The sequence below is a fragment of the Hylobates moloch genome, unplaced genomic scaffold (genome assembly GCF_009828535.3).
Source record: "Hylobates moloch isolate HMO894 unplaced genomic scaffold, HMol_V3 SCAFFOLD_15, whole genome shotgun sequence".
In the NCBI taxonomy this organism is placed as follows: Eukaryota; Metazoa; Chordata; class Mammalia; order Primates; family Hylobatidae; genus Hylobates; species Hylobates moloch.
Window position 1 is genome coordinate 46925142 of NW_026652290.1, and position 12894 is coordinate 46938035.

The following is a 12894-nucleotide window of genomic DNA, read 5'->3' on the forward strand; positions in this document are numbered from 1 at the left end:
GCGTAATCATAGCTCACTGCAGGCTTGACCTCTTGGGCTTGAGTGATCCTCCCACCTCAGTTTCCCAATAGCTGGGACCATAGGCATACACCACCATACCCAACTAATTTTTAAATTTTTCATAGAGACAAGGTCCCACTATGTTGCCCAGGCTGGTCTTGAACCCCTGGACTGAAACAATCCTCCCGCTTGGGCCTCTGGAAGTGCTGGGATTACAGGCATGTGCCACTGGGCCCAGCCTAAAGTGTTTTTCAAACATCCAAAGTTGCCTCCTTTTTCCAGGACTCTATGATGTGGTGAGCTGGGCTTTATTCACCTTCTCCATACCTTTCGAGGATTTGGATGCACCTCTTGCACCTATCTTAGCCGTCTTTCTTCCATCCTGAGGAGACATACGTCTCTGTGGTGGCTCCTCCCTCCCCAAGGTCATCGTGGCTGACTTGGGACCTTTCCCAGCTCTGTGTGTCTGTCTTGAAACACAGTTCATCTTCTCTCCATTGGTGCATCCCATAAGTAATTATTGAGTACTGACTGTGTAGGACACATCACTTGCTTATGAGTAGCTCATGGTGCTTGATGCAAACATTGAATGCACTTTAATGCACTTTCCACAGGTCTGAGCAGAGTCGGGGTGATTCATTCTGAACAGTCATGGCCCCGTGCGTGGTTGTGTGCGGTCTCCTAGAGAAGGGGGCCGTTGGGTTGGGATGTAAAGGGTGCTGGGAATTTGCAAGGTAGTGGTACTTGCTATCTTGCAAATTCTACCTTTAAATTCTACCCTTTAAATTCCAGCTCAAAGGAGGCCTTTAAGTTGGGATTTCAAGGGTGCTGGAAATTTGCAAGATAGAGGTACTTGCTGTGGAGGGAAAGACGATATTCAGAAGCACAGTTACACAAGTTAAGAGGATGGCCAGGAGCAGCGGCTCACACTTGTAATCCCAGCACTTTCGTGAGGCTGAGGCAGGAGGATCATTAGAGCTCAGGAGTTTGAGACCAGCCTGGCCAACATGGTGAAACCCCATCTCTACTAAAAATACAAAAATTAGCCGGGCATGGTGGTGGGTGCTTGTGATCCCAGCTGCTCGGGAGGCTTAGACAGGAGAATCGCTTGAACCCAGGAGGCAGAGGCTGCAGTGAGCTGAGATCATGCCACTGTGCTCCAGCCTGGGCCACAGAGCAAGACTCCGTCTAAAAAAAAAAAGTTAAGAGGATCCACCAGTACTGGGGTGCAGGGTTTGGGGAGGAAATGATGGAAGATGAGGCATTTCAAAAGCAATGGAATAATGAACTCTGTCCTCCAATGACCTGATGCCCTGCCTGCTAAGGTCCAGCATTCTGATCTCATCTCAGCTGACATGTTCCAACAGGACTGCACAGCGTCTTCTCGCTCATTCCTTGGGTTACAGCTGACATCTCCAAGTTATTTTTCCCTGGCTGCATTTCCAGGGTTTGCCTCAGAGAACTTATTCGCCACTTCCCTGCTCACACGCTCAGCCCTGAACAGCTCCTAATGTTGGTCTCCACTGGCCTCACATCCCACCACCCGGGAAGGTCCAAGGTCACGTGCTGCGTCAGTGACTTCACTGGGCACATTTTCTTCCAGAGCATTTGCAAAAACATCAAAAGCTCACTTGCAGTGCTCCACACCAGGGTCCCCACAGATGAAACTGTTCCTGCCAGAGTGGCCTCTTTATTATTCCCTGTCTCTAAGTCATTTTTAGATTCATTTAATAAGCCCACAATGCTCACTGCATAGTATCCTAACTAAAGGCTTTAAAATAGATTTGAGGACCAGGTAGAATACAATGGCTTAAGCCTCTAAGTCCCAGCTTCTCCGGAGGCTGAGACAGGAGGATCACTTATGCCCATGAGGTTGAGGCTGCAGTGAGCTATGATCGTGCCACTGCACTCCAGCCTGGGCAACAGAGCGAGACCCTGTCTCTTAATTAATTAATAATTAATTAAATACAGAATGAAAAGGCATCATTAATGCACAGTAATTTTCATTACTATTTTTCAGGGTGCTTTAGAAACAGCAGGACCTCAGGCCAACTGAGTCAGAATTTAGGGATGGTTTGAGAGTTTACTGTTCAACCAATACTGAAAACCAGTGCCTAACACCAATTCCCCCCAGACAGAACCACCCAGTGGGGAAGTGAGGTTGTTGGGGTTCCCAGCTCAGCGGCTCCTCAGCTGTGAGATCCAGGCCAGGTCCCTTTCCCTCCATGAGTCTCAGTATCCTCTACGGAATGAGGAGTACATTTTGTGCTTCATAGATGATGAGAATCTCTGCCTTGTCAAAGGCTATTGGATCGTAATAAGCTCTACTAATACATCATTGTTCTTTTATTTTGCGAATTTCTTTTCCTGAGAGCTTTTGAGATCGTTTCAGAAGTGGGACTCTATCTAGGTAATGTTTTCACCTTTCTTCTCATGGCATTTATCTTTCTCTGCATTGCCTGACTGTCATTTGTGTGTTAGGGTCTTCCTCCCCTAAGATGCTGGGTATACCTTAAGAGCAACCAGTGGCCCTTCATCTTAATTTTTTTGGGAGACAGCGTCTTGCTTGTTGCCCAGGCTGGAGTGCAGTGGTGCAATCATAGCTCACTGCAGCCTCAACCTCCTAGGCTCAGGCAATCCTCCCACTTCAGTCACTTCAGTAGCTGGGACCACAGGCACACACCACCATGCCTGGCTAATTTTTCAATTTTTTGTAGAGACAGAGTCTCACTATGTTGCCCAGGCTGGTCTTGCACTCCTGGCCTCAAATGATCCTCCGCCCTTCATCTTTTATCCTTGGAGGTCAGCACGGTTCTCGGCTCCCTGGCTTCCCAAAATGTTTGGGAAATGAAAGAAAGATTGCTTGATGGGTAGTCGCTGAGTAAACGCAGGCTGCCCAAAAATATCCCTGCAAACACTTTTTGTATAACAATGGCATTGAAGGCTGAAGAGGCCAGAGAGGTCTTTATGAATTGTTAACCAGTGATGTCTCCAGGGAAATGGCTTGTTCCTTCTGAATGATGGCCCAATTAACAAGGGGTTATGGTTGTAGCAATAGGGACATTTCTTTCATTAAACAAACATTTATTGAATTTCTATGCTGCATCAGACACAGTTTAAGGGTCAGAGAATCAGACAAGAATAAATCCCTGTCCTCAGAGAACTTACCGCTTGGAATATACACAGGGAAAAAATGAATTAGGATACAAACGATCCTTCTGAAGTCACGGCTCAACTAAGAGAGGATATATTACAAGACTTTAAAAAGATCCACCATTTATTACTGTGGATTTTCTAAACTTAAAATAAAATGGGAGAAAGCCAGCGAGTGTGGGTTAAGTATGTGATCAAGATTGATGAAGCATCTGTTAGGCCAAAAGGAAAGCCTTGTTGCCTTCTTAAGAAAATAATTAGAATAGACAGAAGCTGACCTATTCAATGAGACATTAGGTAACCAGAGAGCAGATAAACTAAACAAAGCCAGGCTGCAGATCCCAATGCCAGGAGCCTCCATAACAGGGTGGCTTGAACAGCTCCTTGGCAGCAAATGGAGATCTTGGCATAGCTGGCATCACAGAGAACTGGTGGCAGGAGAACAACTGACGAGATGAGCTTCCAGGCCAAAAACTACCCAAGAAAAAGAGGAACATGGCCGGGCATGGTGGCTCATGCCTGTCATCCCAGCACTTTGGGAGGCCGAGGTGGGCAGATCACTTGAGGTCAGGAGTTCAAGACCAGCCTGGCCAACATGACGAAACCTCGTCTCTCCTAAAAATGCAAAAATGAGCCGGGCATAGTGGCATGAGCCTGTAGTCCCAGCTACTCAGAAGGCTGAGGCAGGAGAATCGCTTGAACCCAGGAGGCAGAGGTTTCAGTGAGCCAAGATCATAATACTGCACTCCAGCCTGGGTGACAGAGTAAGACTGTCTCAAAAACAAAAACAAAAACAAAAACAAAACAAAACAAAAAACAAACAAAAAAACCCCCACAAAACCAAAAAACCAAAAGAAAGAAAAAAAAAAAAAAAAAGAGGGACAGGCAAATGGAAGGAGAAACACTGCTTGGAGAAGGATGACATAAATATCAGGGGAGCCCTTGCACCTGCCCCACTGAAGGATGCGCTAGGGGATCCCAGGACTGGACATCCTATCTCAAGTCCTAGAGGGAATTTGCTGCACTCCTCACCCACACCTCCATCCTCCATGCACACTGCCAGGCACCGGTCGGGATGGCAGGGTGGAGAGAAACGTTAACTGGGAGCAGTGACGTGGCCAGGGGAGTCCCGGGATTGATGGAGACCATTGATTTCCCACCGCCTGGCCATGGGCTGGACAAATTGCTCATTGAACAGAAAGTCAAGGCCAAGGGGCTTTGAAAGTCAGTGGCTCTTTAAAAAAAAAAATCAAATTTATGGAAAAGTGTAAACACTAGTACAACGAACACATATACCTTTCCCCTAATGTTAACAGTTTAACACTTAACAGTGTTGACAGAGCGAAGTGCTTAAGTGTTAACAGTTGGTCATCCCCTCCCTATCTCTCCACCCTCTCCCTCTCTCCCTTTTTCTCTGTCTCCCTCTCTCTCTCCCTTCTCTCCCTCCTCCCCCATCTTTCCCTCTCCTTCCTCTCTCTGTTCCCCGCTCCCTTTCCCTCTCTTTCTCCCTCCCTCTCTTTTTCCCTCTGCTCTGTCTCCCCTTCTCTCTCTTCCTCTCTCTCTTTCCCTCCCTCTCTCCCTCCTTCCTCTCTCTCCCCTTTCTTCTCTCTCCCTCCCTTTTTCCCTCCCTCTCTCTTTCCCACTCTCTCTTCCCCTCTCTCTCCCCCAACTCTGGGTATCTCTGTCTCTCTCTCTCTCTCTTCCTCCCTTCCCCTCTCTCTCCCTCTCTCTCTCCTCTCTCTGTTTCTCTCTCCTCCTCCTCTCTCCCTCTCCCCCCTTTCCCTCTCCCCCCTCTCTCTTCCCCTCTCTTTCTCCCTTCTCAGTCTCTCCCTTTGTCTTCCATGAGATATCTATTTTAGCAGCAGAGGCTGTCAGCCCAGCCTTCAGAATAGATCCCAGATCTGACCACTCTCAGCACCACCTTAACACATGGCGCTGTCCTCACCTCCTCCCACCTGCACTGTTACCACCGTTCTCCTTGCTTTCATTCTGGTCCCTGTACAAGTCTGTTCTTCATGCAGTTTCCAGAAAAATTCTTCTAGAATGAGCTTGTCCAACCCGTGGCCCACAGGCCACATGTGGCCCAGGGCACCTTTGAATGCAGCCCAACACAAATTCATAAACTTTCTTAAAACATTATGAGATTTTTAAGCCAGGCGTGTTGGCTCACGCCTGTAATCCCAGCACTTTGGGAGGCCCAGATGGGTGGATTGCTTGATGTCAGAAGTTCAAGCCTGACCAACATGATGAAACCCCATCTCTACTAAAAATACAAAAATTAGCCGGCTGTGGTGGTGCATACCTGTAATCCCAGCTACTCGGGAGGCTGAGGCAGGAGAATTGCTTGAACCTGGGAGGTGGAGGTTGCAGTGAGTCAAGAACGCATCACTGCACTCCAGCCTGGATGACAGAGTGAGATTCCATCTCAAAACAAACAAAACAACAACAACAAAAAACATTATGAGTTTTTTTTACATTTTTCGTTTTTAGCTCATCAGCTATCATTAGTGTTAGTGCATTCTATGTATGGCCCAAGACAATTCTTCTTCCAATGTGGCCCACAGAAGACAAAAGATTGGACACCCTGTTCTAGAAGGTAACAAGATGATGTCATTCCCTGTTCTCAACCATCTAGTGGCCCCCAGAACACTTAGACCTGCTCTGTTCAAGATGATAACAACCACAAGTGGCTGTTGAGCACTTGAAACATGGCTTGTATGCTTTTCAAAACAAATTCTATTTGAAGTTCTTTGAGAAATCTCCAAACGACTTTCTACAGTGGCTGAACTCATTTCCATCCCCACCAACCATCTGCTTACACCAACAGTGTGTAAGCATTCCCTTTTCTCTGCAGCCCCACCAGCATCTGTTGTTTATTGACCTTATTAATAGTAGCCGTTCTGACTGGTGTGAGATGGTATCTCATTGTGGTTTTGATTTGCATTTCTCTGAATAGTGATGATGGGAATGTTTTTCATATGATGATTGGCTCCTTGTATATCTTCTTTTGAGAAGAGTCTGAACTACCATTTGACCCAGCAAGCCAATTACTGGGTATATACCCAGAAAAACAGATAATTATACCAAAAAGATGCATGCACATATATGTTCATCACCACATTATTCACAATAGCAAAGACATGGGATCAACCTAGGTCCCCATCAATGGAAGACTGGATAAAGAAAGTGTGGTACATACACCATGGAATACTATGCAGCCATGAAAAAGAATTAAATCATGTCCTTTGCAGCAACATGGATGGAGCTGGAGGCTGTAATCCTAAGCAAATTAATGCAGGAACAGAAAAGCAAATACTGCTTATTATCACATATAAATGAGAGCCAAACATTGACCACTCATGGACATAAAGATGGGAACAGTAGGCACTGTGGACTACTAGAAGGAAGAGGAAGGATGTAGGAGCATTGAAAAACTACCATTGGGTACTATGCTTACTACCTGGGTGCAATATACCCGTGTACAAACCTGCGTGTGTACCCCCCCATCTAAAATAAAAGTTGAAATTTAAAAACAAAAAACAAAAAGCAAGTTCTATACAGACTCATCAAAGCAGAATGAAAACAAGAATGTCCGTGTTGTCACCTTAAAATTTGACAAAGAAATACTTCCAATTCATATATAACAATCATGACAAATTGTCATCAATCTGAAAATAATAAATTATTACAAGACATATGAAGAAATAAAGAAAAAAGGAATGTGGCTGGGTGCAATTGAGGAAATATTTAATTTAGTTTTATTTTTCATTAATTTAAATTTAAAAATTGATGTCCAGTTTTATTATTTGAAACTGTTTAAGTATAATTGGAACAACCTGGGTATGTGAATCTACTTTTCACCATAAACTTAAGAAATCCAAATATTGCTTAAGTATTTCTGATAAAAATTTAGGCTGGGCATGGTGGCTCACACCTCTAATCCCAGCACTTTGGGAGGCCACGACAGGTAGATCATGAGGTCAGGAGATCGAGACCATCCTGGCTAACACAGTGAAACCCCGTCTCTACTAAAAATACAAAAAATTAGCCAGGCATGGTGGTGGGCCCCTGTAGTCCCAGCTACTCTGGAGGCTGAGGCAGGAGAATGGCATGAACCTGGGAGGCAGAGCTTGCAGTGAGCCGAGATTGTGCCACTGCACTCCAGCCTGGGCAACAGAGAGAGACTTTGTCTCAAAAAAAAAAAAAAAAAAAAAATTAATACCTGAGTTAAAAAGTTTTCTTTTTTTTCTTTGTTTGTTTTTATTTTTATTTTTAGTTGAGAAGTTCTGTAAGTATAAAAATGTGCACCAGATTTTGGTAAAGTTTTATTTTTAAAACAGTTAAAAATATCTTGTAATTTTTTTTACATTGATCACATGTCGAAATGTTAACATTTTAGATATACTGGCTAAACAACATATTATTTAAATTATTTTACCTCTTGTTTTTCTTCTTCTTTTTTTTTTTCTGAGACAGGGCTTGCTCTGTCACCCAGGCTAGATGGAGGGCGGTGACATGTTCATAGCTCACTGCAGCCTCAAACTCTTGGGCTCAAGCAATCCTCATACCTCAGCTGGAACTACAGGCATGCCCCACCACAACTGGCTAATTTTTTAAATTTTATTAGAGAGGGGGTCTCACTACATTGCCCAGGCTGGTCTTGAACTCCTGGGCTCAAGCAATCCTCCTGCCTTGGTCCCCCAAAGTGCTGGGATTACGAGTGTGCCCTGCCACACCATGCCAATTTTTAAAATTTTTAGTAGGGAGGAGGTTTCATTATGTTGCCCAAGCTGGTCTTGAACTCCTAAACTTAAGCAATCCTTCTGCCTTGGCCTCCCAAAGTGCTAGGATTATAGCCATGAGCTGTAATTACAGTCCGCAGTGCCCTACGACTACAGCACCAGCTGTAGGGAACATAATTCAATTCAGGGCCCAGCCAGCGCTCTTTGAGCTTTCCATTTGACTTGCACGTGTTTTAATCTCCTGGGATCCGGATCAATTTCCTCCTGGCCTGGCTCAATGAGAAGACCACATTTCAGCCACTTTAACTGGTGAGGAAATTAGCTTGATGTGTATGTTTGAGGCATGTTGATTTGTGTCATGATTCCCACCCCTCAAAATCTTTGCCATGTTGGCTCCAGTTCCTGAAAAGAGTGTTATAAAAGCCCCAACCCCTCCTTTTGCCAGGGACTTGTATGTACCCATTTCCCACCAAGCAGAGAGGCCAAAGGCACCTCGAGCGCTGAGGGGTGGCCCAAGATGCTGCACTCAGGGTGCAGCTAAGAGTGCATTAAAAGTGGGGAGTGTTCGGGAGCTGCAGCTCTTTGTGGTCTCAGGCGGCCAGGAAATAGGGTGCATGGGCAGGACCCACTGTCCCAGAAGCTAGGCCCTGTCCCTGGCCTTGGCCTGGACTTTCTTACTGCCCGCTTCCACGGGGTGTCTCACCTATGCCCTCCACCCAGCGCCTCCCTAGGGACCCTGGCTGCCCACCTGAAGGGGGTGACGGCTGGGCTGCCTCCCCGACGTGCCATCTGCCCCCTCCTTTGGGCACAGCAACTCTGAAGAGCAATCAGCCCCAGCCCAGGGATCACTGCAATATGTGGCCTTCAAACTCCAATAATCCTGGCAATGCCCTGGTCTCCGCAGTTAGTGTGACTCGCTGGTTTAGCTGAACACTTAGCGTGTGCCAGGCCCTCACTCAGGGCTTCATGTGCCCAAAGATCAAGGTGCTGGGTGCCCTTTCACAGATGGGGAAGCTGAGGCTCGGGGTCACAGAGCCTAGTGCCCCACTGTCCCCATCTCCAGACTCTGCCCCCAACACCCACTTTCTGTTCACTGTGGACCCAGGATCAGCTGTGACAGCTCCCGAGGAGGCCCCCAGCACTCTGCTGGGTAGATGGTTTTACCTCCTTAAACCTCCTGGTGATGTGGACATTCACACCTTTGGTTGAGGTGTCCTGGAGAGGAATGACTTGCCCGAATCCCACAGCGTGTACACGGACGGCCCGGGTTCGAATTGGACTCAGTCTGAGCTGTTGCCCAAAGTGTTCTGCAGCTGTATAGCCTTACAGCTATGAAGGCATTTTCTGGGCCTGGGTTGGAGCCCACCCTCACGCCCTGGCCACTGCCTCCTGATGGCCTGTGTGCATTCTCAGGCTGAAATGGGGACCCCTGTGGAGAGGGGCTAAGGAGTCCAGGTCTGTGTGCCAACTTCCCCAGGCCCCTGCAGGGAAGGAAGATTGTATGGTCCAGCCAGGGACCCCAGGCCATGGGTCTGATGCCAGATCTGCCAGCTGTAGTCACCCAGTAGGAGATGGCGCAACAGCCCTGGGGGATCCATCAGCACCAGAGTCCCTGGCTCCTGGGGCCAGCATGCTGGGGCTCAAACCCCTGCTTGATGACTGTGTGACCCCAGCAGCCTCTCTGAGTCTCGGCCTTCCCACCCTTAAAGCAAGAGGTTCAGACCAGATCAGTGGTTCTTGGTCGTTCATGGGTCCTGTGTGGTGTGGGGTAAGCAGGCCAGTTTCCAGGCATCAATGCCATCAGTAGTCAGCCCTGGGGCTGTGACTCTTGGTGTCTGAGACTGAAACAGACACCCCATGACTTTCAGGAGATCATCCTGACGGGTAGGATCGTGATTGCAGGTTTGCTTAAAAAGAAATTGTTTATTTGGGCTGTTCTGATTCCTGCAAGCAGGAGCTCAGATGTGCCTGTGGCTCAGCTTAAGCCTGGCCACCCGGGCCCTGTCCTGGGGGTGTCCACAAAACGGGATGAATAGAATCTGCGTCATCCACACCAAGAAGTCCAAAGCTTATATCTTAGACCAGTGGTTCTCAACTGGAGCCAATTCTGCCCCCCGGGAGAAATTCGGCAATATCTGGGCATACTTTTTGTTGTCATACCTCAGGGGATGCTGTGTGCTAAAAGCGTCTAGTGGGCGGAGGCCAGAGATGCTGCTGAACATCCTACCGGGCACAGACGGTCCCCACCACAGAGAACGATCCTGCCCTGAATGGCCATGGTGCAGCCACAGGAAGCCCCAGCTGAGACAGGCAGCTGAGTGCTCGGTGTTGGGCCCTTGCCTAGAAGGATGAGGTCCAAGTGGTGGCCTGGTTTTCGCTGGCCTTTGTGGCCTAACCCAGGCTCAGCCCTGGGCGCTGGGCACTCTGGCATCATGTGCTAGGTTAGTCCCACTGGGTCGTGGCACTTGTAGAGGGTGGGCTTTATGCAGGGAACTCTGGAAGGCTCAGATCCAGCCTTGGGCATCCATCTTCTCCCCATGAGGGACTCAAGCAGGAAATCAAAGGACTCTTCATTCTGTGGTGGGTGGCACTGGGAAGGGCCCTCCCTCCTCCTCCCTCAAAGCTCAAACCTGGATCTTCCACCAGCAGCCATCAGTGCAGGGTGGAGGGCGGGGAGGGGGAGGGTCAAAGTGACCCTCATGGAAGGAGAAGGTAAAGGACTGCCCAGGGCACATTGCTTTTGCCCACCAGCAAACCCAGCTTAGCCAGGGTCCTGGAGTTGCCCCATCAGGGCGGTGCTGGTCGGTTGCCACAGGCAAGAAGTGATTGTATGTTGGGGTTCAGGGAGGGCCAGGAGCATCCTTCTCCAGACTCGGGTCCTTGGCTTTCCTACCAAGGAAGGGGTTCATGGACAAGCACAGACCAGGCCTCACCTGGACCCCAGATCCTCATCTGCAGAGATGGGGGCTCGCCCCTGCCTCAGCCTCACTCAGCACACCTGGCCCTCATCACCTCCTCTCTTGGCCGTCTGCCAGGCTCAGGCAGCCTGGAGTTTTGGTCAAGGTGCAGCTGGACGTGCTGGGCAGCCTGACCTCAGCTCTCCTTGTCCTGGAGAGGACTTTTGTTAGAGACACAGAGCGTTTGTTTTAACATAGAAAACGTGATGTGAGTTTGTCTACGAGGCAGTCCCGAGCCTCCCTGTCAAATGCCTCACCTCCTGGGTTCATGACCCTCACAGAGGTCAGAAGTCACGGTGGGCCTACACTTTTCATTCCCAGTGAACCCATGCTAGCTCCTGGTGTTACAGGATCTTTTGAGTGTCATTGTTTTAGCTGGAAACCTCTGTGACCAGTGGCGTCTTTGCCTGAGTTTTTGTCCTGCATCCAGGAAGAATGAGGTACGCAGACAAGTAGAGGGTAAGCAAGACAAAGAGGAGCTTTACTGAGTGTTAGAACAGCTCAGAGGAGACCCCCAGTGGGTAGCTCCACTCTGTAGGCAGGTTGTCCCATCGAGTGTTCAGCTCTCAGCAGAGAGGAAGCCCCAGAGAGGGTAGTGGCTCTCTGCAGGCAGGTTATTCTGACATCTCCGCAGGTCTCTGAAGCTCTCAGCAGAGAGGGTAGCTCCTCTCTGCAGCTGATCAACTTGTCATCTGCTCAGCTCTGGATGAGCCCAGCGTTTTTATGGGCCTCAGAGGGGAGAAAGTGCGTGCAGATTGGTCCATGGGTAGCCATGGGCAGGGCCAGAAAAGGCACCACAAATTCCCATTTAGTTTGGTGGGACTGGAAGCCCAGCCTCCAGCCCCTCCCTGGCCCTAAAGGTGGAGCCTCACTGGGGACCTGTCCCCTTCCTCCCAGGGATGTGCCTGCCTCCTGCTGCCATTCATGGCACCAGGGCTTGGCCCTGACTTTGCTTTGAGATCAAAGCAGGCACTGACAGCAGGGAAAAGCCAGGCAGTGGGAACAGGCACTTCCAAGCCTGCAAGGGCAGTGGGGGCCTTCCCAGGTCCCTGAGTGCAGAAATTCCTGAGTCTGCAGCTACAGTTTTGGTGGCTGCTGCTGTGCCTGGGAGGGTAGGGCTCTTGCCTGCTCCTGTCCCCACAAGAGCACAGGGATGCTCAGATCTGCAGCCACAATTTGGGCAGCTGCAGCCCCACCTAGGAGAGTGGGGCTCTGGCCTGTTCCATGGAGTGTGCAGCCCTGGCCATGTCTCCCTGCTGCAGTCTGCATGATGGCAGTGGCAGGCCATCTTGGAGCAGCCACTGCCATCACTGGTGCTCATCCCTTCCTTCTGCTCCCTGGGCTCCTGGATATCCCTTAGCTTCTGCCCTGAATTGGGTCAACCTCCTGGATTTCCCTTTTGGGGCTCCTCATTCTCCATCCAGAAATGCCAGAACTCTGTCTGCCCTTCTCTGGATGAGGAGTCCTGGTGGGCACACACAGGCTCCTGCTGGAAATCATCTGATGCCCGCAGCCTCCTCCCCAGGTGGCACCTGCTCCCCATCCCCAGTGGGGGCTCTGTCCCTCCTGGGAGGGACTGCTTCTCCCCTAGGAGCCCTCCACCTCCCTTGGCAAGGGCTGGGAACCCCCTAGGGGCTCAGGGTGTACACTGAGAGGACTTGGGGTGTGGACCTTCCCACGGAACTTTCTGCAGCTTACATGTTTGCCAGAAGTATCATTTGCCAATTGTGCTTGATCTCTGGAGCCACCTGGGTGTTGATTAAACATTCAGATTCCTAGCCCCTTCCCTGAGATATTTCAGAGAAGTGGGCTTGGGGTGATGCTAAAAATTGGCTGGTCAGGCAAGCTGGGGACACTCCATCCAGGGTCTACCTCTGGTGCCCCCCTCTCTCAAAATCTTCAATAGCTCCCCAGTGACCATAAGTAACATCCTGCTCCTTAGCCTGGCACTCCGGCTGTCTGTGCGTGTGCCCTTGCCTCCCCCTTTCCTCTGCTCCATAACCTGCTGGGCCTCCAGGAGCCATTGCTCACAGGGCTCCATC